Source organism: Canis aureus, chromosome 21 (genome assembly GCF_053574225.1).
Source record: "Canis aureus isolate CA01 chromosome 21, VMU_Caureus_v.1.0, whole genome shotgun sequence".
In the NCBI taxonomy this organism is placed as follows: Eukaryota; Metazoa; Chordata; class Mammalia; order Carnivora; family Canidae; genus Canis; species Canis aureus.
The window spans coordinates 2646442-2673941 of record NC_135631.1 but is presented as its reverse complement, the minus strand read 5'-3'; the positions used below and the strand labels follow the sequence as shown (position 1 = coordinate 2673941).

Below are 27500 nucleotides of genomic sequence, written 5' to 3'. Positions count from 1 at the left end.
CTGCCTGTGTCTCTGCCTCTCTCTCTCTCTCTCTCTCTCTCTCTCTGTGACTATCATAAATAAATAAAAATTTAAAAAAATTTAAAAAGTAAATAAATAAAATGTAAATTCTATTTCGTTAACATGGAGTGTATTATTAGTTTCAGGGGTAAGATTTAGGGATTCATCAGTTGCATATAACACCCAGTGCTTGGGGCAACTGGTTGGCTCAGTAGGTTAAGCATCTGCCTTCAGCTCAGGTCATGATCTCAGGGTCCTGGAGTCAAGCCCTGAGTTCTCATAGCTCCCTGCTCAGTGGGGGTCTGCTTCTCCCTTTCCCACTGCTCCTCCCTCCTGCTCATGCCTCCTCTCAAATAAATAAATAAATAAATAAATAAATAAATAAATAAATAAATAACTTAAAAACAAAAAACAAAAAAACACCCAGTGCTCATTACATCAAGTGCCCTCCTTAATGCCCATCCCCCTACTCATTTCCCCTCTAGTAACCCTCAGTTTATTCTCTGTCATGAAGTCTCTTATGGTTTGCCTCCCTTTGTTTTTTCTTTATTTTATATTTCCTTTCCTTCCCCTGTGTTCATCTGTTTTGTTTCTTAAATGCCACATATGAGTGAAATCATATGGTATTTATCTTTCTCTGACTGACTTATTTCTCTTAGTATAATACCCTTTAGATCTATCTATGTCATTGCAAATGGCAATATTTCATTCCTTTTTAAAAAATTTCATTCTTTTTGATGGTTGGGTAATATTCCATTATATATATATAATATCTTTATCCATTCATCAGTGGATGGACATCTGGGCTCTTTCCATATTTTGGCTATTGTGGACATTGCTGCTATAAACATTGGGGTGCATGTGCCCCTTTGAATCACTATTTTTGTATCCTTAGATAAATACCTAGTAGTGTAATTGCTGGGTAAGATAGTTCTATTTTTAATTTTTTGATAGTAAGATAAGATAGTTCTATTTTTAATATTTTGAGGGAATTCCGTACTATTTTCCACAATGGCTGCACCATTTTGAATTCCCACCAACAGTGTAAGAGGGTTCCTCTTTCTCCACATCCTCTCCAACATCTGTTGTTTCCTGAGTTGTTAATTTTAGCCATTCTGACCAGTGTGAGGTGGAATATCACCTATTATTCTGGCCTCTATTCCACAGGTTACTTTTGTTTGTTTTTAAATGTAGTATCAGTAAAATAAGCAAAAAACTTAAAAAATAATAACTACTCTTTGCATCTGTTTAAAAAAAGATTGATTTATTTATTTTAGAGAGAGAGAGATAAAGAACAAGGGGCCAGGAGGAGGAGCAGAGGGAGAGGGAAGGAAAGAGGGTGTGAAGCAGACTTCCTGCTGAGCACAGAGCCCTACACAGGGCTTGATCCCACCACCCTATGATCATCACCTGAGCGGAAATCAAGAGTTAGATCCTCAACCGACTGAGCCACCCAGGCAACCTACATATGACTTTTTTTTATTCAATATATGTGTATAAAATTCTTCCCCATGTATGGACCAAAATTTCAGTAAGCTGTGGATAACAAAATATGATTAATTCAATTCTGTGATCTGGGTCTTAAAAAAGGAAGGAAAAGAAAAATAAGATGTGTATGTATGTGTGTGTTTCTGAAATGAGTAGTGTTTCTTCAGAGAACCTTAGATTTTATAATTTTATAACAAGATAATTCATGGGACATCTGAGTGGCTCAGCGGTTAGGCATCTGCCTTTGGCTCAGGGTCTGAGGGCCCAACCAGGAAGATGGGAGCATGAGAACCTTAAAAAAAAGGAGGTAAAATTCAGATAACAAGATAACCATTTTAAAGCAAACGATTTAGTGGCATTTTGTACATTTCACGATGTTGTGAGGTCATCAGCTCTGGCTCCAAAGCACTTTTATCACCATAGAAGGAAACCTGCAGCCCTCTCCCCTCAGCCTCCCATGACCACTGATTCATCTTCTGTCCATGAATTTGCCTGCCCTGTACATTTCATATAAATGGAACCACACAATATGTGGCTTTTTCAGATCTGGCTTATTTGACTCACTATAATGTTTTTTTTCTTTTTAAGGTTTTATTTATTGGGGGACCTGGGTGGCTCAGTCTGTTAAGCGGCTGCCATTGGCTCAGGTCATGATCCCAGGATCCTGGGATCAAGCCCTGCATTGGCTCCCTGCTGGATAGGCAGCCTAATTCTCCCTCTCCAACGCTTGTGCTCTCCTTCTCTCTCTCTCACTCTCTCTCTCAAATAAGAGAGAGCATGAACAGGGAGGAGGGTCAGAGGGAGAAGCAGACTCCACACTGAGCAGGGAGACCAATGTGAGGCTCGATCCTAGACCCCTGGGGTCATGACTTGACCCAAGGTAGATGCTTAACCCACTGAGCCACCCACGTGCCCCTCTGCTGTAATTCTTATTGTTTATTTTGTTCTCGTTTTATTATTATTTATATTTATTATTTCTTTTTTATTTTATTATTTTTATTTGATAAAAAATATACATTTGAATATGTTGTTACTATTATTACTTTGGACAAACTGTTATCTGATGAATCAATTAAGAATAAGAAAAATGGGCAGTGCATCTGGAAATCACGTGGATCTGTCTCTTGCTTCAACAGTGTTTGGATGGAATAGACCCAGGGATACCCCTTCTACCAGCCTCTGACCACCCTCCAGCCTTTTTTTTTTCTTTTTCTTTTTCTAAAGATTTTATTTATTTATTCATGAGAGACAGAGAGAGAGAGGCAGGCAGAGACATAGGCAGAGGGACAAGCAGGCTCCATACAGGGAGCCTGATGTGGGACTCGATCCGGGGACCATGCGATCACTCCCTGAGCCGAAGGCAGATGCTCAACCACTGAGCCACCCAGCCTTTTTTTTTTTTTTTTTCTTTTTCCAATCACAACCTTTGGAGCCATCTTCTTGGCCACCCTCTGCCTCTGGAACCAGCCAACACCCTATTTTGAGCTTAGCTCCTATTTGCAATCAACCATGAGCTCCCAGATTCATCAGAATTATTCCACCAAGGTGGAGGCTGTCATCAACCACCTGGTCAACATGCATCTGCGGGCCTCCTGCACCTGCCTGTCTTTAAGCTTCTATATTGATCATGACAATGTGGCTCTGGAAGGCATTGGCCACTTCTGCAAATTGGCTGAAGAGAAGCATGAGGGTGCTGAGACCCTCTTAAAGATGAAAATCAGTGCTATAGCTATGCTCTCTTCTGGGACATGCAGAAGCTGTCCTAAGATAAACCCCAGATGCCATGGGAGCCACAAGGGTTCTGAGAAGAACCTGAATCAGGCCCTTTTGGATCTGCATTCCCTGGGTTCTGCCCACGCAGATTCCCATCTCTGTGACTTCCTGGAGAACCACTCCTTAGATGAGGAGTTGAAACTCACCATGAAGCTGGTGACCATTTGACTCACATCTGCAGGCTGTTTGGTCTCCAGGTGGGGCTGGACCAGTATCCCTTTCAAAGGGTCACCCTCAAGCATGACTAGGAGCCTCTGAAACCCAGTATCCTTTGAAGGACCCCTATGGCATCCCCCTCGTGTTAGGGCTTGGGCCTGAGCCTCTTCCTGTAGCCACTAGGCAGCTTTTTAACTATCCTGGAGCCCTCTCACAAGTCATGGACCACATGGGGCTCAATCCCCAGGACCTTGAGATCATGACCTGAGCTGAAATCAAGAGTCAGACGCTTAACTGACTGAGCCACCCAGGTGCCCCCAGACCAGGAATTTTTTTTTAAGTTTTTTTTTAAGATTTTATTTATTCATGAAAGAGAGAGAGAGAGAGAGAGAGAGAATGAGGCAGGGACACAGGCAGAGGGAGAAGCAGGCTCCATGCAGGGAGCCTGACATGGGACTCGATCCTGGGTCTCTAGGATCATGCCCTGGGCTGAAGGGGGCGCTAAACTGCTGAGCCACCCGGTCTGCCCCCAGACCAGGAACTTAAAACAACTATGATTAAGATGCTAAAATTATATCCATTAAGGGCTCTAATGGATAGAGCAGACAGCATAAAAGAACAGATGGGTGATCTAAGCAGAGAGATGGAAATCCTACAAAAGAACTGAAAGAAATGCCAGAGCTCAAAAACCCTGTAGCAGAAATGAAGAACACCCTTGGTAGGTTTATCAGTAATTTGACGCAGCTGAGGAAAGAATCTCTGGGCTTCAGGACACATCAAGGGAAACCTTCAAAACTGAAAAGCATAGTGAACAAAGATGGAAAATAACAAAACAAAACATCCAAACTCCATTGGACAGCTATGAAAGGTGTAAAATGGGAAAATAGAAGGAGAGGAAGAAGAGACAAGAACAGAAGAAATATGAGAATTTCCACCAAATTAATGTCAGATACCAAACCACAGATCCATGAAGTTCAGAGAACACCAAGAAGGATGAATGCAAAAACAAAAGTTTATATCTGGCATATCACATTCACACTACAGAAAATCAAAAATAGAGAAAAAAATTCTGAAATAAGGTGGAGGAGGGAAAAAAAAGCTCCTCACTTATTAGGGGAACAAAGGTAAGAATTATATCTGACTTCTCCTCAGAAACCATACAAGCAAGAAAAGAGAGTGGAGTGAGAGATTTAAAGCATTGATAGAGAAAAACCAACCAATCTAGAATTCTGTATCCTGTGAAATTATCCTTCAAAAATGAAGGAGAGGGGAAAAAAATGAAGGAGAAATAAAGATTTCCTTGAATAAAAGTTGAGAGAATTTTTTGTGAGTAGACCTGCCATTTCTTTTAAGAAATGCCAAAAAGTAATTCTTCAGAAAGAAGAAGAATATAGATCAAAAATCTGAATTTACAGAGGGGTACCTGGGTGGCTCAGTCAGTTAAGCATCTGACTCTTGATTTCAGCTCAGGTCATGATCTCAGGGTCCTGGGATCGAGCCCCATGTTGGGGCTCCCCGCTTAGTGGGGAGCCTGCTTCTCTCTCTCCTTCTACCCCTCCCTTCCTGTAGCTCGTGCTCTCTCTCTCGAATAATTAAATAAAATCTCTTAAAAAATAAATTCCTGGTCTGATAATTCCAACATCTCTGCCATGTCTGCTTCTGGTGCTTGCTCTCTCTCTTCAAACAGTATTTTTGTTTTTTGCCTTTTAGTACATTTTATAAATTTTTTCTTGACAGTCAGACATGATGTACTGGGTATAAGGAACTGCTGTAGATCAGCCTGTAGTAATGCAGGTGGTAAGGTGGGGAGGAGGAAGCATGCTATAGTCCCATGGTTAGGTCTCAGTCTTTTAGTGAGCCTTTACCTCTGGACTGTGAACTTCACATGTGCTTCTGGAATTGTTTTTTCTCCCCTCCTCCCTTAGGTAGGACAGCATGTTTAGAGTTCTCTGGAGTCGGGTATTTTCTTTCCCCCAGATCAGTTAGGCTCTGGAAAAAACCCAGCAGGTTAGGCTCTAGTTAAATAGTTTTTTTTTTTAAGATTTTATTTATTCATGAGAGACACAGAGGCAGAGACACAGGCAGAGGGAGAAGCAGGCTCCGTGCAAGGAGCCAGATGTGGGACTTGATTCTGGGAATCCAGGATCATGCCCTGAGCCGAAGGCAGACGCTCAACCCCTGAGCCACTCAGGGATCCTAAAAGAGTTTTTTGATTGTTGTTGTTTGTTTTTCTTATTTTTAAAGTAGACTTCAGACCCAACATGGAGCTTGAACTCATGACTCTGAGATCAAGAATCACATACTCTACTGACTGAGCCAGCCAGGTGCTTCTAAAGTTTTTCTTGAAAGCAGATCTTGGTAAGAAGGACAGAATATGTGGCATATTTCAAAATGGTTATTTTCCCTCTCCCCCTGCCAAAGTGTGAGGGGACTTTTCTCTGATACTCACTGTGGGAACTAGGTCAGGTTCCTGGAGATAAAACTTACAAAAGTGTCCAGACCCACTTATGACGGAGTCCTCCCAGCCCCTGAGATTTTAACTCTCAGCACTGTCCACACTGAGCCTCCAGCAATTCGTCACTTATAGTTCAGGGTTCCCTACCCTAGCACTGATTCCCATGGAGGTTTCAGCTTGTGGATTTCTGCTCTGGTAGGTTGTGCTTCTTTTTTCCCACTGTCTGTTCCTCAAATTTTCCAGGCAGCACTTTGATGCTCTCACTTCTGGGATTCACTGTGCATGTCCCCATCACTCTGAGACCTTTTATCACTTGCTGGGACCTCACTTCTCTTACAGATCTAAGAATTGTTGATTTTTCGGGTTGTCCATCCTTTTCCTTGTTGTTATGACAGAGGTAACTTTCAAGCGTTGTACATACTAGACCCAAAGGACCATTGTCTTTTATACAGACGGCTTCATCTCCCACCAGAGAATGTTCTACCTGTACTCTTTTAGGCTCAGGCACTAAGAAACTGACCACATCCATTTAGTAAGGGATGGAGCTGAGTGGGGGATGAGATCTGGTTTTACCAAGACTCTATCTACCATTTGTTTCATCCTCAGTCCCCAGGCATGGTCCCTCTTCAGGTCTGGAACCTCTCTATCTCAGCCAGTGCAAGATTTTATTCTGAGTATTGGAGATTTTGAGCTTAACACTCCTGCCTCCTGCCCCATGTATCTTCAAAATATGGCAAATATCCTTTGTTTCAGGTAGGTTCTCTTTCTCGAATTGGACTTTGTCTTCTAAACACCATGAAACTGTAGAATATTTCACTTTTTTTTTTTTATTTATTTATGATAGTCACAGAGAGAGAGAGAGAGAGGCACAGAGACATAGGCAGAGGGAGAAGCAGGCTCCATGCACCGGGAGCCTGATGTGGGATTCGATCCCGGGTCTCCAGGATCGCGCCCTGGGCCAAAGGCAGGCGCCAAACCGCTGCGCCACCCAGGGATCCCGAATATTTCACTTTTTTAAAAAAAGATTTTGTCTATTTATTCCTGAGAGATGCAGAGAGAGAGGCAGAGACATAGGCAGAAGGAGAAGCAGGCTCCCTGTAGGAAGCCTGATGCAGGACTTGATCCCAGAGTCCTGGGATCCAAAGGCAGATGCTCAACCACTGAGCCACCCAGGTGCCCCAAGATTTCACTTTTTTAATGTAGGAACTTGCAAGATCCTGCAGCTCCTCATGGCCATCAAAAGCTCCTCTGGTTTCTCTTTCTCCCAGTAGAGTCCCTTTGCCTGAACTAAGCTTTTGTCCCCAGAATTGGCAATTGCCCCAGCGAAGAGTATTCGGGCAGTGATCCTCAGCTCATTCAGGAAGGAAAGCCTCTTCCCTCTTTGAAATTTTCGTTTATCTCATTCATCCAGAGTATTGCATTTATAGCTCTCTGCTAACTTTAAAAAGACAATTCTTGCAATTTTTCTTTTCTCTTTTTTCCTTCTAATTCTTGCAGTGGGAGCACTGACCTGCTGAAAACTCTCTATCTTGGTTGGAAACAGAGCCTTTATTTTTCTTTTTAGTTTAAATTCTAGTTAGTAAACATATTGTGCAATATTGATTTTAGGAGTAGAATTCAGTGATTCATCACTTACATACAACACCCAGTGCTCATCATAGCAAGTGACCTCCTTAATAACCTATCACCCATCCAGCCCTTCCCCCACCCATCTATCTTCATCAACCCTCAGTTTGTTCTCTATCATTAAGAGTCTCTTATGGTTTGTTTCCCTCTCTTTTTCTATCTCTCTCTTTTTTAACCTCTTCTCATATATTCATCAGTTTTGTTTCTTAAATCCCACATATGAGTGAAATCATGATATTTGTCTTTCTCTGACTTATTTCACTTAGCATAACACCCTGTAGCTCCATTCACGTTGTTGCAAATGGCAAGATTTCATTCTTTTTGATGGCTGAGTAATAGTCCATTGTGTGTGTGTATGTGTACACACACACACACACACATATATATCATATCTTCTTGGACATTTGGGCTCTTTACGTAATTTGGCTATTGTTGTTAATGCTGCTATAAACATTGGGGTGCACATGCCCTTCAAATCTGTATTTTTGTATCTTTGGGTAAATACCTAGTAGTGCAATTGCTAGGTTTGGATAGTTCTAGTTTTAGCTTTTTGAGGAATCTCCATACTGTTTTCCAGAGTGGCTGCACCATTTTGCATTCCCACCAACAGTGTAAGAGGGTTCCCCTTTCTCTGCATTCTCGCCAACATCTGTTGATTCCTGTTTTGTTAATTTTAGCCATTCTGGCAAGTATGAGGTGATATTTCATTGGGGTTTTGCTTTGTATTTCCCTGATGTTGAGTGATGATGAGCATCTTATCATGTGTCTGTTGGACATCTGAATGTCTTCTTTGTCTTCTTTTTTAAAAAAGATTTTATTTATTTATTCGACAAAGAGAGAAAGAGAGCACAAGGAGGGAGAGCAGCAGGCAGAGGGAGAGGAAAAGGCAGGCTCCCTGCTGAGTAGAGAGCCAGATGTGGGGCTCAATCCCAGGACCCTGGGATCATGACCTTAATTGAAGGCAGATACTTAACCGACTGAGCCATCCAGGTGCCCCTGTATGTCTTCTTTAGAATAACATCTATTCATGTCTTCTGCCCATTTCTTTTTTTTTTTTTTTCCATTTCTTAACTGGATTATTTGTTTTTTTGTGTTGACGGAAACAGAGTCTTTGATCTTTTTTTTTTTTTTAGTCTTTGATCTTTTATTTTTTTTATTTTTTTATTCTTTGATCTTTTAAAAAAGTCTAGTAAATGTATCTTTTAAAAAATTTCTTCATACATTTTTCTCCTATGTATTTTTATGTTCCTCTTTTTGAAATGTTATTATCTGGGTCTTGTACTTCAACTTCTATCCTCTGTTTTTCTTTTATATTTTCTACTATTTTTGTTTTTTGATTCTTCCTTCTGGGAAAATTACTCAATTTGATCTCCCAGTTCCTTAATGTTTTCTTCAGCTGTATTCATTCTATTTATCCTGTCTACCTTGACTGGGCTCGTCAGGACTTCTGGTTTTAGGGGTGCCTAGGTGGCTCACTTTGGTTAAGCGTCTGACTCTTCATTTCAGTTGGTGGAATTGAGCCCTGTGTGAGGCACCATGCTTGGCAGGGAGTCTTCTTAGGATTTCTTTTCTTCTTCTCCCTCTGCCCCACCCCCTATTTACACATATGCACACTAGAGTGCATGTTCTTTCTCTGAAATAAAAATAAATAAATAAAATCTTAAGTAAAACGATCTTCTCTCTCTCTTTTTTTAAAGATTTTATTTATTTATTCATGAGAGACACACAGAGAGAGGCAGAGACACAGGCAGGATTTTCTGACAGGCAGGACCAGGATTTTCTGGATTTAAGGGGCTACTAAAGAGTAATCAGACTGCTATATTCATTCATTCATTCATTCATTCATTCATTCATTCATTCATAAGTTTATTGAATCCTTACCTTGTGCCAGGCTGGGCTCCAGGCATGAGGAATTTAATCACCATCTATAAAAATAAAATTGCCAATTTAAACCTCCAGCTCAGATCCACATGAGCAATAGGCTGCTTGACATCAGAGGCACCTTGAACTCAACATGTATGACATTGAACCAGGGGTCTCCCTCTAATCAGGCTTCTCAGTGAACTGAAGAGTTCAGGGTGATTTCAGGCCTGGCTGATATTAGGGGCTCACAGAATATTGACAAGACTCAGCATTGGTCTTTCTCTCTCTTGCTTCTGCTGGCTTCACTTTCAGGCCTACCCCATCACATGGTCACCAGCGGCTCCAGGCTTACAGCCTCCAGCTCAGCAACACCAGTACACGGGGATCTCTCTTCCTCATAATCCCATCATTAGCCCCATGCTTGGGTCCTGCTGACTTTGCTTGGGTTTTAGGTTCAGTGATGAACCAAGCATTGCAATTTGAAGAATATTTGGATGGGCCAGATCTGGGTCTTAGGCCCTCTCCTGCAGCTGATGTTATGTTCTGCTAGCTTTGCAACCTGGTGGAATATGACAAACTCTTTTCTGAGAGCTCCATCAATGTCCAAAGGGCATTGCCATCATCAGCCTGGCTTAGGACTCCTGGCCTTTTCCAAACCAACCTCTGTGTCCTCTTACTAGGCCTCTTAATAGGCCTGGATCTAGAGTTGCCAGATATAGTAAATAAAAATACAAGACATTCAGTTACTTTTAATTTCAGATAAACAATGAATAAAGTTAGAAGATCAGTATGTCCCAAGTATGCTTCCTGCACTTTATTTGGCAACCATACCGGACTTATACCAACTCTTTGATGTGGGGGATGAGAGAAGTTTCACCCAAACTACTTGGTTGTAGTGACAAGGAAAAATTTCAAGAGGGAAAATGGAGGTGCTGTTTCCAGAAAGAAGCATGGATGTGAGCTGCATTTGTCCTTGCTACTCTGTGTACTTCTAGCTTACAGCAACCAATTAGCCCTTCTTCAGCTCCTTTACCTCTGGAACCTCCATCTCCCTCCCCAATCTGTCCCCCTATTTTGTTGAATTTCCTCCTTCAGGAACTCTAGAATCTGTCTCCTTTCTGCATTTCCCACCACCACCACCACTGTATTCCCCATGGCTCCTCATTTCTGTCCTGGTCCAATTCAACAGACTTTTATCCAGTCTTCCTGTCTCTACTCTCTGTTCTCTGCAATATATTTCCACAGTTATCTTTTCAAATTATAAATTTGATAATCACACAGACATAAACACGCATTGCTTAAAGATGCATTGCTTCAGATGGGGCACCTGGGTGGCTCAGTGGTTGAGTGTCTGCCTTCCTCTCAGGGGGTGATCCTGGGGTGCTGGAATCAAATCCTACATCGGGGTCCCGACAGGGAGCCTGCTTCTCCTTCTGTCTGTGTCTCTGCCTCTCTTTGTGTGTCTCACATGAATAAATAAATAAAATCTTTAACAAAAATAAACAAACCCTTCAATTACCTCCTCTTTTTTTTTTTCTTTTTTTTTAATTACCTCCTCTTGTTCTCAGAAAAAAAGATCAAAATCCTTAACAGAGCCTTTAAAACCCTGCATGTTTGGCCCTGCCTCATCCCAAACCTCATCAGTGATACTTTATTTTTTTATTTATTTTATTTTTTAAGATTTATTTATTTATTTATAAATATTTTATTTATTTATTCATGAGAATACACAGAAGAGAGAGAGAGAGAGAGAGAGAGAGAGGCAGAGACACAGGCAGAGGGAGAAGCAGGCTCCATGCAGGGAGCCGGACGTGAGACTCGATCCCAGGTCTCCAGGATCACGCCCTGGGCTGAAGGTGGCGCCAAACTGCCGAGCCACCTCGGCTGCCCTCTATGTTATTTATTTTTTTTTCTTTTAAGATTTATTTATTTATGAGACACAGAGAGAGAGTCAGAGACAAAGGCAGGAGGAGGAGAAGCAAGGCTCCAGGCAAGGAGCCCAATATGGGACTCAATCCTGGGACCCCGGGATCATGATCTGAGCCAAAGGCAGACACTCAACCTCTGAACCATCCAGGCGTCCCTCTTTGTTATTTTTTAAAGATTTTATTTATTTATTTGAGAGAGAGTGCATGGAGGGAGAGCACGGGGGAGGGGGGGTTGGAGGGGCAGAGGGAGAGGAAGAGAGAGCAGCAGACTCCCAGCTGAGGAGGGAGTTCAGTCCCAGGACCCTGAGATCATGATCAGAGCTAAAGGCAGATGTTTCACCTACTGAGCCACCCTGGCGGCCCAGTATTTCCTCCTCCTCCTCCTCCTCCTCCTCCTCCTTCTTCTTTTTTGTTTAAGATTTTAATTATTTATTTGTGAGAGACACACAGAGAGAAGCAGAGACATAGGCAGAGGGAGAAGCAGGCCCCTCACAGGGAGGCTGATGTGGGACTTGATCCCAGGACTCTAGGATCACGCTCTGGGCCCAAGGCAGATGCTCAACTGCTGAGCCACCCAGGTGTCCCTCCGTATTTCCTTCTTAATAGGAGTCTGTTCCCTGTGCACATGCTAGAATGCCTGGAATGACCTCCACCTGCAGTCACCTGATCCTTTCCTGCTCTGCCTTCAGTTGTCTCCATTACTCTGATTTTCTCAGGTGAGCCTTTTGCTGACCGCCTAGATCCACTGCTAGACCCACTTTCCCAGAGCTCGACAAACTTCTTGAATACAATCCAGAGACTTTCCTCGTTGCTCCCAAGACCTTGGAGGTGTCCACAGGCATCTCTTCTCTGCCTCCCCTGGAATCCTGCCAGAACTGCCTTCCACTCCTGAGATCCTTCCCTTCTGGAACAATCCTGCTACTCTGCTTTTATTAACCTATTTCAAATTCAGTGGCCTGCTAATTCTCCCACAGCAGCAAGAACAAAAAGCAATACACCCTCTCCCCCTGAAAGAATGTTTTTAATATCAGTTTGAGTTGAGTTTTCTGTCATTGACCACAAAAGTGCTCTGACTCATACTAAGAACTAGGATTAATAAAGTGTTAAGCAACCACTGGAATGCTCTGTGTTGGGTGACAAGGTCATAAAAAAGGGACAGAGGAATCTCAAATGGCCAGTTTTGACACATTTAAAGAGGGACAGGAATGAAGGCTTTGCTTGTCAATTACTCCTCATTCCCCATTTCTGCTTGTAGCCAAATCAAGGAGTTGGAGCACTGTGGGACTTGTCCTGAGTAGGATAGAGAAGTAGCGGGAAGGTTAATATCCTTAAATGTTTATGCCAGATCAGGAAGAGTAGGACACTGGGACCATCTTGGAGGCATCCCTACAACCAGGAACAGGGGACCCAGCAGCAGGCCAGCATCTGAGACTGGTTCTGAGGACCTTCTGATGCATCCATCTATGGCTCTCTGCTCTGGCAGGACCTCAGGTCACTTGAACCCTGGCTCTTGGAATTATCCTTCCTTTGGATAGGGGCAGGTAGGTTATCCTGTATTTTCTCATTGATCATGTCACCCGAGTAAATTGTACAGCCTGGGCATTGAGAGTGCTTCATTGGACCAGGCCCTCCGGAAGCCAAATCAGAAATCGGAGAGTCAGAGCTAGGGTTTTTATCTGTGAGTCAATCTTGGTGGCAACATCTGTAACAGATGTTCAAGAAACAAGAATTGAGTGAAAGAGTAAATGAAAAGACGAATGTGTTTGAGAAGAAACTGTATGGTGTGGAGGTGTAAGAAATTTGGAAAGTTTCAGGATTAACACTATAGAGGGATACCATTTATTTAAGTTTTATAAACATGAAAGTCGTTGATTTATGTTGCTTTTGGATACATGGGCAGTAAAAGTTTCAGAAGTGGTAAGGGAATGACAAGCAGGCCACAGGGAGGGTTGGCTTGGGGAGGGAAGGAAGGAGAAGGAGAAGGGAGCAGGAAGGCTTTCGGAGGAGCTCAGCCATCTCTGTGATATTTCATTTCTTAGCAAATGTTATATAGCAAATATGTCAAAATGTTTAGATTTGTAAAAGCTGAGAGGTATGAGTATATATATGTATGAATATAATAGCTTTTTTCTCATACATTTGAAGTATTTTATAATAAAAAATGTGTTTTTAAGTTTGTCAGAGATTTGCAGACTGGCAGGCTCGGGGGGCGGGGCACTAATTCTTATACCAATTACTAGCTGTGTTTTTTTTTAAAAAAAATTCAATTCAATTTAATCATCATATAATGTGTTATTAGTCTCAGAGGTAGAATTTACTGATTCATCAGTTGCATATAACACCTAATACTCATTATTTCAAGGGCCCTCCTTAATGACCGGCACCCAGTTACCCACCCCCCCACCCCCACCCCACCGCCCGCTAACTGTGTTTTTGGACTTCCCATCAGTGACTGTCCCTCTTGGGATGTCACATCCTATTCACCTAAACAGAAGACTGGATTAAGTTAACACTGAGGAATAGCTTACCAGTTTTCTTTTCTTAAAACAAAAATGTTATTGGGTGCTTCATTTTCAAATTGAAGGGCTGGGGTCAAAACTCCTCTCCTCCTTCTCCCTCAGCACACACATACAAATTGGAAGTTTCAGTTTATACCAGGAGATAATCTTTACATCTGCAATTCCTTTGGAATTTTACAAGCAATGATTTATTTTTTATTATTTATTTATTTAGTAATCTCCATACCCAATGTAGGGCTTGAACTCACAACTCTGATATCAAGAGCTGCATGCTCCTCCAAACCCAGCCAGCCAGGCCCCCCCACGTGATTTAATTTACAATCTACATGCAAAGCACCTTTGACACTCACAGGCTTCATGGGCCAACTGACTTGTTCTTTGACAGAGATCAGGTCTACCCTTTGGAGAACGTGCCAAGTCTACTTTTCAGAACCAGTATTTGCTTTATTATTCTGAGACTTACTGAAAAGTAGAATCCAGGGGTGCCTGAGTGGCTCAGTCCGTTATGCATCTAATTGTTGATTTTGGTTCAGGTCGTGATCTTAGGGTCCTGACATGGAGCTTCATGTGGGGCTCCACCCTGGGCATGAAGCCCGCTTAAGATTCTCTCTCTCTCTCTTCCTCTGCCCCCTACCCCCTGTCCATGTACATGCTCTCTCTCTCTCTCTCAAAAAAAAAAAAAGAGTAAATCCAGGATTTGTGGCAAATTTGGGTCTAATGAGGGCACCTGGGTGGCTGAGTCAGTGAAGCATGTGCCTTTGGCTCGGTTTGTGATTCCGGGGTCCTGGAGTCAAGTCCCACATCAGGCTCCCTGCTCAGCAGGGAGTCTGCTTCTCCCTGTCCCTCCTCCTGCTCATGTGTGTGCTCTCTTTCTCTCTCTCACAAAAATAAATAAGTAAAATCTTTTTTAAAAATTGGGTCTAGGGCAGCCCCGGTGGCTCAGCGGTTTAAGCGCCGCCTTCAGTCCAGGGCATGATCCTGCAGACCCGGGATCGAGTCCACGTCGGGCTCCCTGCATGGAGCCTGCTTCTCTCTCTGCCTGTGTCTCTGCCTCTCTCTCTCCTCTCTGTGTCTCTCATGAATAAATAAATAAAATCTTAAAAAAGAAAAATTGGGTCTAGCAAGGATGACATATTTGTTGCCTTAAAAACATCCTTTAGGAACACTTTCCAGTTCTCCTGTTCTAGTTATCAGCCAGGCTCTTCCTTCAGTGGGACGGCCCAAGGGGCCACTGAGGCACTGGAGATGGATGGCTCCAAGGCGCCCTGAGTCACTCTGACCCTTGCAAGCTGGGACCAGCCACCCTAAGAGCCCGTGCTGGCTGGGGACATAGCCTGAGTCAGAGGCTCCAAGGGGAGAGGCGAGGCGAATAAACGAGGGCTCCTGGGCTTGGGGCGGCTCCAAGGTTGCCAGCTCGTGACGTAGTAACTGAATGAAACACGGAGACTGTTAGACGGAGGTGACTCTCTTGCTGTGGCGCCTGCCTGAGCAGACCAGAACCCAAGCCCGTGAGTCCCTCGGTTATGGAAGCAGCACCTAAGAACCACCGACCACTCACAGTAAGCACCCAGGATTTAAACTAGAGCCAATCAATGATTTCCTTCTTGTTTCCCCCCATAAACTTAGTTTTTCCAGCTCCCGCTGATGGAGTACTTCTAACTAACTGATGTGAGGGACAAAGGCTAAAGAGATATAGAAAAAAATCAAAGTTCTTTTCTTTTTTAAGATTTTTATTTATTTATTCATGAGAGAGAGAGAGAGAGGGAGAGAGAGAGACGGAGAAGCAAGCTGCATGCAGGGAGCCCGATGTGGGACCCGATGATGTGGGACCCGGTCCCGGGCTCCAGAATCACACCCTGGGCCAAAGGCAGGCGCTAAACCGCTGAGCCACCGGGAGATCTCCCCAGAGTTCTTTACAACATACAGCCCACTGACAAGTCCTTGAGGCAGGCAGAGTGACCTAGTGACCTCCCTCCAGGAAGTCAACCACCTCAAAGTTAATACTTTGCTAGAGGCAAAAGGCAACCTTAGCCTGACATTAGCCTGACCTCCAGGATCCTCTAAGTCTCCTTTAACATACAAAAAAAAAAAAAAAAAAAAAAATCCCTTTGGAAACATCCTATACCCCCGCCCACTCCATACATGTTAGCAATCACCCTCTAAGCATACGGGCCACTGATCTACATCTGAAGCATCTCACGACTAAGGTTTTACTAGATAGTAGTGAATGACTCCTCAAGGTCCTGGAAACCTTAGAGACTTAGGCTACCCCTAACCCCCCGCCAACTTGCAAGTATATCATCACTCACCCCTCACAACCTCAGTGCAGCTCTTCTTACCCACAGGTCCTGTCCCTGTGTTTAATAAAACCATCTTTTTGCACAGAAGATGTCTCAAGAACTCTTTCTTAACTGTTTGCTCCTAGACTCCAATATTTTTATTTTTATTTTTTTATTTTTAATTTATTTTTTAATTTTTATTTATTTATGATAGTCACAGAGAGAGAGAGAGAGAGAGAGAGAGAGAGGCAGAGACATAGGCAGAGGGAGAAGCAGGCTCCATGCACTGGGAACCTGATGTGGGATTCGATCCCGGGTCTCCAGAATCGTGCCCTGGGCCAAAGGCAGGCGCCAAACCGCTGCGCCACCCAGGGATCCCTCCAATATTTTTATAAAAGATTTATTTATGTATTTGAGAGAGAGAAAGAGAGAGAGAGAGAGAGTGCACATGGGCAGGTGCAGAGGGAGAGAATCTTTTTTTTTCCCTAAAGATTTTATTTATTTATTTGACACAGAGAAAGAAAGGGAGCACAAGCAAGGGGAGTGGCAGGCAGAGGGAGAAGCAGATTCCTTGCTGATCAGGGATCCCCATGTGGGGCTTGATCCCAGGACCCTGAGATCATGATCTGAGCCAAAGGCAGGTGCTTAACCGACTGAGCCATCCAGGTGCCCCAAGAGAGAGAGCCTTCAAGCAAACTCCGTGCTGAGCATGGAGCCTGATGCAGGGCTTCATCCCGTGACCGTGAGATCATAACCTGAGCCGAAATCAAGAGTCAGACACTCAACCACCTGAGCCACTCCGGCACCCCACAGACCCCAACATTTCACATCATTACCTCTTTTACTTTGGCACTGCCCAATTCGAATTGACTTTTGCTCAAATAAATATCTAAAATTTAAACATGCCTCAGTTTATCTTTTCACAGTTCTGGAAGGCCGGGGAATCTGAAGGAGACCCCCAAAGGCCCAGGAGCAGTGAGCAGCCAGCTGTCAGCACTCATGGGCCCACTGAGCTCATTGCTTTCTCACTGGCTCTGGAGGTGGCAGGTCCCTCTCTGATTTTCTTCATGTTTCTTTCTCCAGACTGGGTCTGGGGTCAGCCATGTAAAACAAACTGGACTGAGTCCAGGATCAGACCGGTCCAACTTAGAAACTGGACTGGGTTCAGCGCAAGGCTTTGGGTAATAGGGGGGAAAAAGGAAGAGAAAAAATATGTTCTTCTGCATCCAAACAATCTGAGTGACCTCCATCTGGGACCCCAGCTCACTAGAGGTATGAAGATTACAGGTCCAGAGCCTGTATTTCCTGAGCCAGCGGGCTAACCTTGCTAAAGACAATCTGAAAATTCCTCTAGAGAAAAAGGATCTCAAATTTCCCCCAAAACAACAGGATGCAGGACGCCTGGGTGGCTCGTTGGTTGAGCGTCTGTCTTTGGCTCAGATCATGATCCTGGGGTCCCAGGATTGAGTCCCACATCGGGCTCCCCTCAAGGAGCCTGCTTCTCCCTCTATGTCTCTGCCCCCCTCTCTGCGTCTCTCTTTTATTTATTTATTTAAATAAATAAAATTAAAAAAAAATAAATTGCAAAAGCCAATAAACTTCTGGGCCTGAAGACACAACAGCTCCAAGGACCGAGAAGACCTCCCTGCACACATCAAGCCAGTACGGAGAGGTCCTCCACACGGGAGCACTGCACCCTGAGGTGTCTGCCTTCACTGTAAACCACCAGGGGTCTGGGGCAAAGGGAACCCCCCTGCCGAGCCCATCTTTCCACAGACTTCCACCTATTAATCTAGATTGTTTCTCATTGGAGACAGTCTTACAAAATTAGATTGCCAAAATAATCATAAGCACTGATGGGGCTCTGAGGGACCCTCGGGTAAACTGCTACCCATCACGCCTCTAAATGAGCAGGGGAAGCTGAGGTAAAAATTAAAGGAGGAGCTTGTTTAATGTTGGTGGCAGCCGGAGCCACTTTATCTATGTGAAACCCTGCTTTCATAAAACAGCAAACCCCTTGGAGTAAAGAGAGTATTGCTTTCATGGGGGTTCCTTTTTTTAAAAGATTTTATTTATTTATTTCAGAGAGAGAGAGAGAGAGAGAGAGAGAGAACAGAGGGAGAGGAGAGGGAGAAGCAGGCTCCCTGTGGGAAGCCTGATGTGGGACTTGATCCCAGGGTCCTGGGATCCTGGGACCTGAGCAGAAGGCAGACACCCAACTGACTGAGCCACCAGGCTCCCGTACTGGGGGTTCCTAAGCAAATTCAAAGGGCACTTAAATCTAAATCAGTCCAGATGACACTAGGGCCATTTTTGGGCCCATACTTTTCTCCCATGAGACACTACGCCAGTCAACCTATTGGGACTTGATTTGCTTTCTAAATTGAAGAGTCATACAAAATTTAACTCAGAAGGAAAAATGACGTTAGGGGCGCCTGGGTGGCTCAATGGATTAAGCACTGGACTCTTGGTTTCGGCTCGGGTCATGATCTCAGGGTTATGACATCAAGCCCCATGTGAGGTTCCCCACTCAGCATGGAATCTGCTTGGGATTCTCTCTCTCCCTCTGCTTCTGCCTCTCCCCCTGCTCTCTAAATAAATAAGCAAAATCTTAAGAAAAGAGGAGAGAGAAAAGAAAGTATGAGAGCCCCAATCTCTCAGAAGTGCCCGAACGCCTATAGGCTTCTTCCTCAACCGACAGAGGCAAAATTAAGAGAGCTGAATCATAAAAATATTCCAAACTCCTGCCTAAATTGACTTACTATCCTCCCAAACCAGAAGGTATCTGAGGGCTTTCATCACCTGGAGAAGACTAAATAAAGCAAAAGCTGGCTCCTGCGACACTCCCATCTTACCCATTAAAAAATCAAATGGAGGGACGCCGGGGTGGCTCAGCGGTTGAGTGTCTGCTTTCAGCTCAGGTCTTGATCTTGGGTGCTGGGATCGAGTCCCATATAGGGCTCCCTGCAGGGAGCCTGCTTCTCCCTCTGCCTGTGTCTCTGCCCCTCTCTGTGTGTCTCTCATAAATAAATAAATAAAAATCTTTTAAAAAAAGCAAACGGATGAGGTGGGAGTTTTGTTCAGGATCTGCATGCAATTGGTAAAATTGTGATACCAAGGTTCCCTGTAGCTCCAAATCCCCAACACCCTGTTGTCTAATATACCTACAGACTCAGAAAGGTTCCCGGGGATGGCTCTCTGCTCCGTATTCTTTAGTAGCCCCGTTGAAAAGAAAAATCAATATTTATCCACCTTCACGTGGAAAAACCAACAATATACCTGGATTGCTTAAGGCCCATCCTTCTTTTTCACAGGTTTTACATCAAGACTCGGCAAACTTACAGTTCCCTAAGAACTCTCCAGTCACTCAATATGTAGATGACCTACTGGTACACTCCCCCCCCCGCCCCCGCCCGTCCCAGAGGCCTAAGAAATAGATTTGATTTATCCATTACAGCAATTAGCTTGCAAAGACCATAGGCCTCCAAGGAGAAACTGCAGAAAGACAAGGTGCACAACCTAGGACATGATTTGATTGCAAAAGGCAGTCTCTCTCTCACCTAAAAGAATAAAGACTACTCCAGACTTCCCCAACCTTGCAACTAAGCGACAATGAAGGAGTTTCCTTGGACTGGCAGGATGTTATGGATCTTGGGTTCCAGATTTTTCTCTGATTGCAACACCCTGTATGAGCTTACAAGGATCCCAATTCCAGAGCCCTTACCCTGGGAAAATAAGTGTGGGCAATGCTTTAGCCAACTAACGTTAGCCCCGCAACCAATTCTAGCCCCAGGACTCCTATATTCTACGAAAGCTTTCACCGTATTTGTCCACGAACATGATAAAAAGGCTCTAGGAATTCTTACACAGCAGTATGGAGGAAAACATAGCTTACTAGAGCTTACCATTTGACCCAATAGCCAGACCATATCCAAACTGTTGGAAAGCAGAAGCCACAGCAGGTCGATTGGTGGAACTGGTATTAGGACATGGTTTACAAGTACCCCATGCTCTCTGATCAGGCTCATGTCTTATGAGACTTATGTCTTATGAGAACCTTGCCCTCTCACCTTCTAACCTCCATCCTAAGTGCTTGGCAACTTGCTCAGTGAGCCCTTCTACTCTGCTACCCTTGCCTGACAACGGTTCAGATCACCATACTGGGTGGGCTGAGGTCTTGACTCGCATTGACTCGTAGTACACGCTGGAACACTCAGATGTGATATTCTTCGTCGATGGGTTCCATGCTAAGAACGCACTAGGGAAATACTGGGCAGGATGTGTATCCTAACGCAGTATAAACTATTGGAAACGGGGGCGTCTGGGGGCTCATTCGGTGAAGTGTCTGCCTTCGGCTGAGATCACGACTCTGGGGTCCTGGGATAGAGCCGTGCATCGGGCTCCCTGCTCAGCGGGAAGCCTCCTCTGCCTCTCCCTCTGCAGCTCCCCCACCTCCCTGCTTGTGTGCGCTCTCGCATGCGTGCTCGCTCTCTGTCAAATAAATAGAATCTTAAACTTATTGGAAAGAGAAATCTTCCCCAACTGAAGTTGATACCACAAAGCAGAACTCCATGCCCTCCCTCAGGGTTGTCAGCTATCCAAAGGTAAACCAGCAAGCATTTATACGGATAATAGATATACCTTCGCGATGGTCCATGACTTGGACACGTTATGGCAACAGAGAGGGTTCCTCACTTCTAACAGACCCCCATCAAAAATGGGCCACAAGTAGTAAATGAACTACTCTGTATTATGCTATTCCCTAATAGCTTGCAGTGATTTACACTGAAGTTCATTCTAGATAAACAGGAGCTGAGTATCAGTGCAGTACTCTAGTGAACTTCCATGCTGAATCGGCCAGAACTAACACTGTTCCAGTAGGGCAACTTGACTGAGCGAGGATGCAAATTTAATACTAGCTGAGGACTCATTGAGGCCAGGTTCTTTTATTTATTTATTTTTTATTTTAAAAAAGATTTTATTTATTTATTCATTAGACACACACATACACACAGAGGCAGAAACACAGGCAGAGGGAGAAGCAGGCTCTACCCAGGGAGCCTGATGTGGGACTTGATCCCAGGACTCCGGGATCATGCCCTGAGCCAAAGGCAGACACTCAACCGCTGAGCCACCCAGGCGTCCCTGCCAGGTTCTTTTTGATTGTCATTACTAAAAGCCCTACATTCTGCAACAGAATGGAGGCACAGATAAAATAATCCAAATTACAATAAGTATTGGTGGGGTAACTGCTCCAATGTTGCCTAATTGGTTTACCATTTTGGTTATGAAATTGGTTAGTCAGTTTTTTGGCTGATTTGTCAAACCCATAACTCTGGAAAGACCATTAAGGTAATAGATGGAGCATTCCCACAACCTACTGGGCCATGTTAAGACTTACAAATGGATTTCATTCAATTGCCCCCTGCAATGGGTTATCAATATGTTCTTGTAATTGTTTGTGTGTTTTTGGATGGTTTGAAATCTTCCCATGTAGAACAGCTGACACCACAACCATGACTAAGAAACTTTTATTTTTATTTTTTTTAAATTTTTTTTATTTATTTATTTATGATAGTCACAGAGAGAGAGAAAGAGAGGCAGAGACACAGGCAGAGGGAGAAGCAGGCTCCATGCACCGGGAGCCCGACATGGGATTCGATCCCGGGTCTCCAGGATCGTGCCCTGGGCCAAAGGCAGGCGCTAAACCGCTGCGCCACCCAGGGATCCCGAAACTTTTAGAAAATATATTTCCGGGGTGCCTGGGTGGCTCACTTGGTTGAGTGTCTGCCTTTGGCTCAGGTCATGAACCCAGGGATGTGGGTTTGAGCCTTGCATCGGGCTCCCTGCTCGGGGGGCATCTACTTCTCCCTCGCCCTCTGCCATTCCCCTCACTTGTGTTCTCTGGCTCTCTCTATCCCTCTCTCAAATGAATAAATAAAATATTAAAAAAAAAAAGAAAACATAATTCCTTATGGGGTATCCAAAGAGAGAGTTCCTGTGATAGGGGAACCCATTTCACTGGGTAAATAACTAAAGAATTAAACAAGGCCCTGCTGACACAATGGCATTACCATTGTCCTTATCATCCTCAGTCATCTGGTAAATTTGAATGGACAAATGGTTACTTAAAACTAAATCTACCAAAATCAACAAAATCAAATGGATTGCCACGGCCAAAAGTTGTGCCATTGGCTTTGATGACAATTAGATCAATATCTATGGGAAAGCATAACGTAATGCCTTATAATAGAAATAGTAACAGAAAGCCCCATGCCTTTGGTGCTAGAACCCCTGTATTCATAAATTCTGATATGTGTGTCTCCTGTGTTTGTGTGTGTCTCCTGTATTCATAAATTCTGATATGACTCCGTATTGTAAAGCTTTAACGCATCATGCCAAAGTGAATCTCCACCAGGTAAAGGAAGCTTTCTGTGATCCTCCTATAGATGGCAAACCTCCCACATCTTAGAACCTGGAGAATGGATCTTCTGGAAAGAACACCTAAGAAAGACTGCCCTTGAACCTTCTTGGAAGGGGCCACACCAGGTTCTCCTCACTACCCAGGTGGCAGCCAAACTTCAGGGATTTGAACCTTGGTTCCACATCTCCTAGTTGAAAAGGGCTCCTGGGACGCCTACGTGGTTCAGCGGTTGAGTGTCTGCCTTTGGCTCAGGTTGTGATCCCGGGAAGCTTAAGATGGAATCCTGCATCGGGCTCCCTGTGGGGAGCCTGCTTCTCCCTCTGCCCGTGTCTCTTTCTCTCTTTCTTTCTCTCATGAATAAATAAATAAACACTCTTAAAAAAAAAAAAAAGATCAGTGAGATTCCTCTTGAGAAGCAGCAACATCTTGAGGCAGACAGCTCTCTTAAGATCACGGATCAAGATCTTCATCTCCAGTATGGAATATTTATCTCTATTTTTTAAGATTTTATTTATTTATTCATGAGAGACAGAGAGAAAGAGAGAGAGAGAGAGACAGAGAGACAGAGCCACAGGCAGAGAGAGAAGCAAGCTCCATGCAGGAGCCCGACGTGGGAATCGATCCTGGGACTCTGATCACGCCCTGGGCCGAAGGCAGGCGCTCGACCACTGAGCCACCCGGGTGTCCCTTATCTTTTATTTACCTACTATTTGCTTTTCTCTCATTAATGCCTGGGAAGACAACATTGTAATTAGGATTTCGTAAATAATACTACTATAGGAAACTTCACTAACTGTTGGGTTAGTCATGCTGTGCCAAAATCAGGATGTAAAGGGAGAGCCCCCTTAATTCACCCTACAAGTAATTTCGCTGACATCCCAAATGCTACTGTATGACTAAGTTTTCCACAGTCCCCTTTTATAAAGCTGAAATGCTAAATCCATAGAATCCCATTCTTTGCCTCAACTTAACCTAACCCTGGGATGGGAAAATGAGATCCGTTAAAAAAAAAATGACATTACAGAGCAGCTTGTGGTCTGCCCTTCCTTCCTTCCTTCCTTCCTTCCTTCCTTCCTTCCTTCCTTCCTTCCTTCCTTCCTTCCTTCCTTCCTTCCTTTGAAGACTTTATTTTTTTACTCATGAAACACACAGGGAGAGGCAGAGACACAGGCAGAGGGAGAAGCAGGCTTCCTGCAGGGAGCCTGATGCAGGACTCGATTCCAAGACTCCAGGATCACGTCCTGGGCCAAAAGCAGATGCTCAACTGCTGAGCCATCCAGGTGTCCCTTTTTCTTTCTTTCTTTCTTTCTTTCTTTCTTTCTTTCTTTCTTCTTTCTTTTTAAATATTTTATTTATTTATTAGAGAGAGAGAGAGAGGGAGAGAGGGAGAGAGAAAGCACAGAAGCTGGTGGGAGGGGCAGAGGGAGAGGGAGAAGCAGACTCCCTGCTGAGATGACTCCTAGGACCTTAGGAATCATGACCTGAGTTGAGTTAAAGGCAGATGCTTAGCTGCTTAACCAACTGAGCCATCCAGGAGCCCTGCAGAGCAGCCAGTGTTAATCAGACTGTTTGCAGGCTTGCTGTCAGGCCCATATGCTTAGGTGGTCTTTCAATATGTGATAATACAGTATTTGAGTCGTGCTAACACCTCTATACCACTGAATGGGTTCATACATGCTAATCCTTATGAGGGAGCCCTAGGAGGGAGGTTTGGTATGTGGAGGTTTTGGCAAAGGCCTCTACGCTTGGCCAACTCATTGTCTTGACAGCAATGTGCTGTTGCTATATTTACTGTTCCATTGACCCTTTCTAGTACCTCAGAAACTCAACATTGGTCGACTCCCTTGAATTTATACTATTGACCAAAAAGAAGTTTACCAACAGATGTATCCCTCTGGATAGGTGTCATTTGGATGGTCCTTTCTTCCTTCACCTGAAATTAGTATGAACAAATATGATTAAAAACTTAACCTTAACCTTTGGTAACCAATGCCAAGTGTACTGCTAAGGCCATGGTTGGATAACAAAAGTCCCTAGACTCTCTTGCTGAGATGGTTTTAGATAGTAGAATTGCTTTAGATTACTTGCTGGCTGAAAAAGGATATGTCTGTGCTATAGCAAAAACTTTCTACTGACTGTACCTGGATCAACATGTCTGATTTTGTAGAAACTCAAATACAAGAAATGAACAAACAAGCTATCTAGCAAGAAAGGGTCACCTCATCAGGTGTCTTCTTTGATTTACATGGTACCAGTTGGTTTAGTTCATGGGGGCCCTGGGTAAGAGTATACTTTAGCCTCTTGGTGTTATCCTACTCATTGTCAGCATTATCACCTCTCGGGTGCATCAAGTTCTCTCTGAGATCTTAACACCCCTGTTTGCAGCCATCAGCACATCAGACAGTCTCACCCCCTTGCGCCTACGTAAGCAAACCAAAATCTAAGCCTGTAAATATGTCAAGGTCACTAAAGTGAGACCTAAGGACAACCAATTGCAAACAGCCAACTAGGTTCAAGCTATAGCCAATCAATAATTTCCTTACTTTGCTTCCGCCTCTTCTCTATTAAAGTTTATCCCCAGCTCCTGTTGACAGAGTGCTTCTAACCACTTCTGGTCTGGCGCTGCCCCATTTGAATCGATTTTGTGCAAATAAATCCCTAAAATGTTAATATGCCTCAGTTTATCTTTTACCAGACCTCATTCTGTCTCCACCCTCCAAATCTGTTTCCTTTTATATCCCTGAACCAGATGCATGGGGGTTCACCTGGCCCTTCTCTGATCAGCACGTTGAATCCTGCCACACGTCTGTGGATTTTACCCCCTTGTTGGCTTGATCTAGGACAGCGGCTAGCCTCTAAGGGTGCTTTGTTAAAAATCAGTTAAAAGGGCCCCCTTTGGGCTAGTGAATTGGGGAAAGAGGCCCCCTCTGAGCAGACACAGCTTTCAGGTGCATGCTTGACTAATAAATTGCACCTTGGTGAGAAGAGGTATCCTGTCCTGGCAGACACCAGGGTGCATGACTCAGCTGAGGGCACAGGTGGCATTTCGCCCCCCAGTGGCCCCCTTGCGTGCAGGGAAGATGCACGCACTGTGCTATGGCCCTGTTTGAATCTTTTGCCTCCTCTCCACTGGCCCTGGCCCTGCCGCGGCTGGCTGTCGTAATAAGATCAGAAGATCCTACTGCAGGTGTGGACTGCTTGACAGCGTCCCATCTTTTTCTATCCAGGCTCCCTCATTCGCGTTCTCAGGGCTGCTTCCAGAATGCCTTGCACACTGGCTCCAGGTACTCTTTACGCCTTCTGCACAAATGCAGACTCTCAGTGTGGCACCCAAGGCCCTGGCCCTGTGTCCTCTTCTGCCTCTTCCACCAGAAACCCTCCTTCACGGGGCACTTCCCTGGCCTTCGCTAGGAAAGTCCTAGCTCATTTCTCCTCCCAGCAACACGTTCTAGTTTTTCAAGGCTTGACTCATTATCTTCCTTAGAAGTCTTCTCAGTTTGGGTGGCCTCTCTCTTTGCTCTCATCATTCTGTGTTGCAATCAAGCCTGGTTAACCCTTAGGCACTGAGGACACACTGCCTCGAACCCACAATGTCTATAGGGGCTCATGGAAGAGAAAAGTGATATTCAAGGGTCAAAGAAGAGGCATTATTTTTTCTCACATCAGAGAAAATAAAGACGTTTGTAGGGTCCACAAAAATCTATTAATTATTATTATTATTTTTTTAAATAGAAGATACCCATGGAGGCAAAAAGTCCATAGGGCCCATGCAAGGCCACAATGTAGTCCTGGTTAGCATTGTTTCTGCATGCTGCAAGACCCAGTAGAGGAAGATCTGCTAGGAGGGGTGGATGAAACACCCCCGCCCCCTCCCTGGCTGTGTTAGGTAATTTTTTTAGGTGATGACAGCAAAGCTTTATCTTCATAGGGTGGCTATGAGGATCAGTGGGTGAAAACGCTTCAGGACTACAGAGCTTGGAGCTGTTTCTGGAGCCATGCAGGATGTGAGCAAGGAGAGAAGCACCACACATTAAAACACAGCTCCAGGTGGCTTTGATACCTTTCTTCGGGTAACAAATAAAATGATCCTGCTTAGGGGCGCCTGGCTGGCTCATGGGTAGAGCAACTCTTGATCTGGGGGTTGCGAGTTCGAGCCCTATGTTGGGTGTAGAGATTATTTAAAAATAAAATCTTTTAAAAATTTTACCCTATTTATACACGTAGAGAGAGAACTGGCAGGACATGCAGCAAAGTGTCCCACAGTGGCCAGCCCTGATGGTGCGTTACCTTTGTAATGTTTTAAAACTCACACCTGGGGGCATTTGAAGGTCAGGTCTGTATCTCATTTTTCCTTTGTGGCCCTGGGCTCAGCACAAGTGAAGGACATTATGAACTCAAGGAATCCCCCCATCTCATGACACCGCCTGGCACTCCATCAGCACCAGGGCCCCAGTCCCGAGGGGCTGAAGGGAGTGCAGCTCCTCCCTGAAAGCAAGGCCAGCGGTGCAGAGAACAGAGCTGGAGGGCCGAGACTCAGTTTACCCAAGGTGATCTCCCTCGCAGGTCATAGTGGGGACATCTCGAGATGGTGACAGGCACCTTTAGGCACTTGAGAAATTTTAGTTCTGGGCCGCGTTTCACTAACACGTAAGGGATAGGCTTCCTGTGTTCCAAGTAATTCAATATTTCCCATGGCTCCCGAAGGGCTGGAATTGTTTCCTTTTTATAAGCCGCCGGTGCCTGTTAAGTCATAAACAGTATCAGTCTTGTGTGTCTCGTTCACCGCCCAGCGCCCACGAGCGTGTTGGCTACGGCAGGCGTCGGGTGGGTGAGCGAACGTGTCAGGGGCGACCAAGGCAGCGGGTCGCCGAGCACCTCCCCGGCGCAGGGCGTAAAACCCACTTCTGGATAATAAGCCCCTGCATGGCCTCCGCACCCTGTAATTTGGATCTCTAGGAATCGCCTTTGTTGTGGGCGACCGGCCACAGG

At 44.5% G+C, this 27500-nt stretch overlaps 1 pseudogene; it reads left to right on the top strand.

Moving 5' to 3' along the window:
* The first annotated feature begins 2996 nt into the window (after positions 1-2996).
* Positions 2997-3509, top strand: LOC144293197 (ferritin light chain pseudogene; annotated as a pseudogene).
* The last annotated feature ends 23991 nt before the right edge of the window (positions 3510-27500 follow it).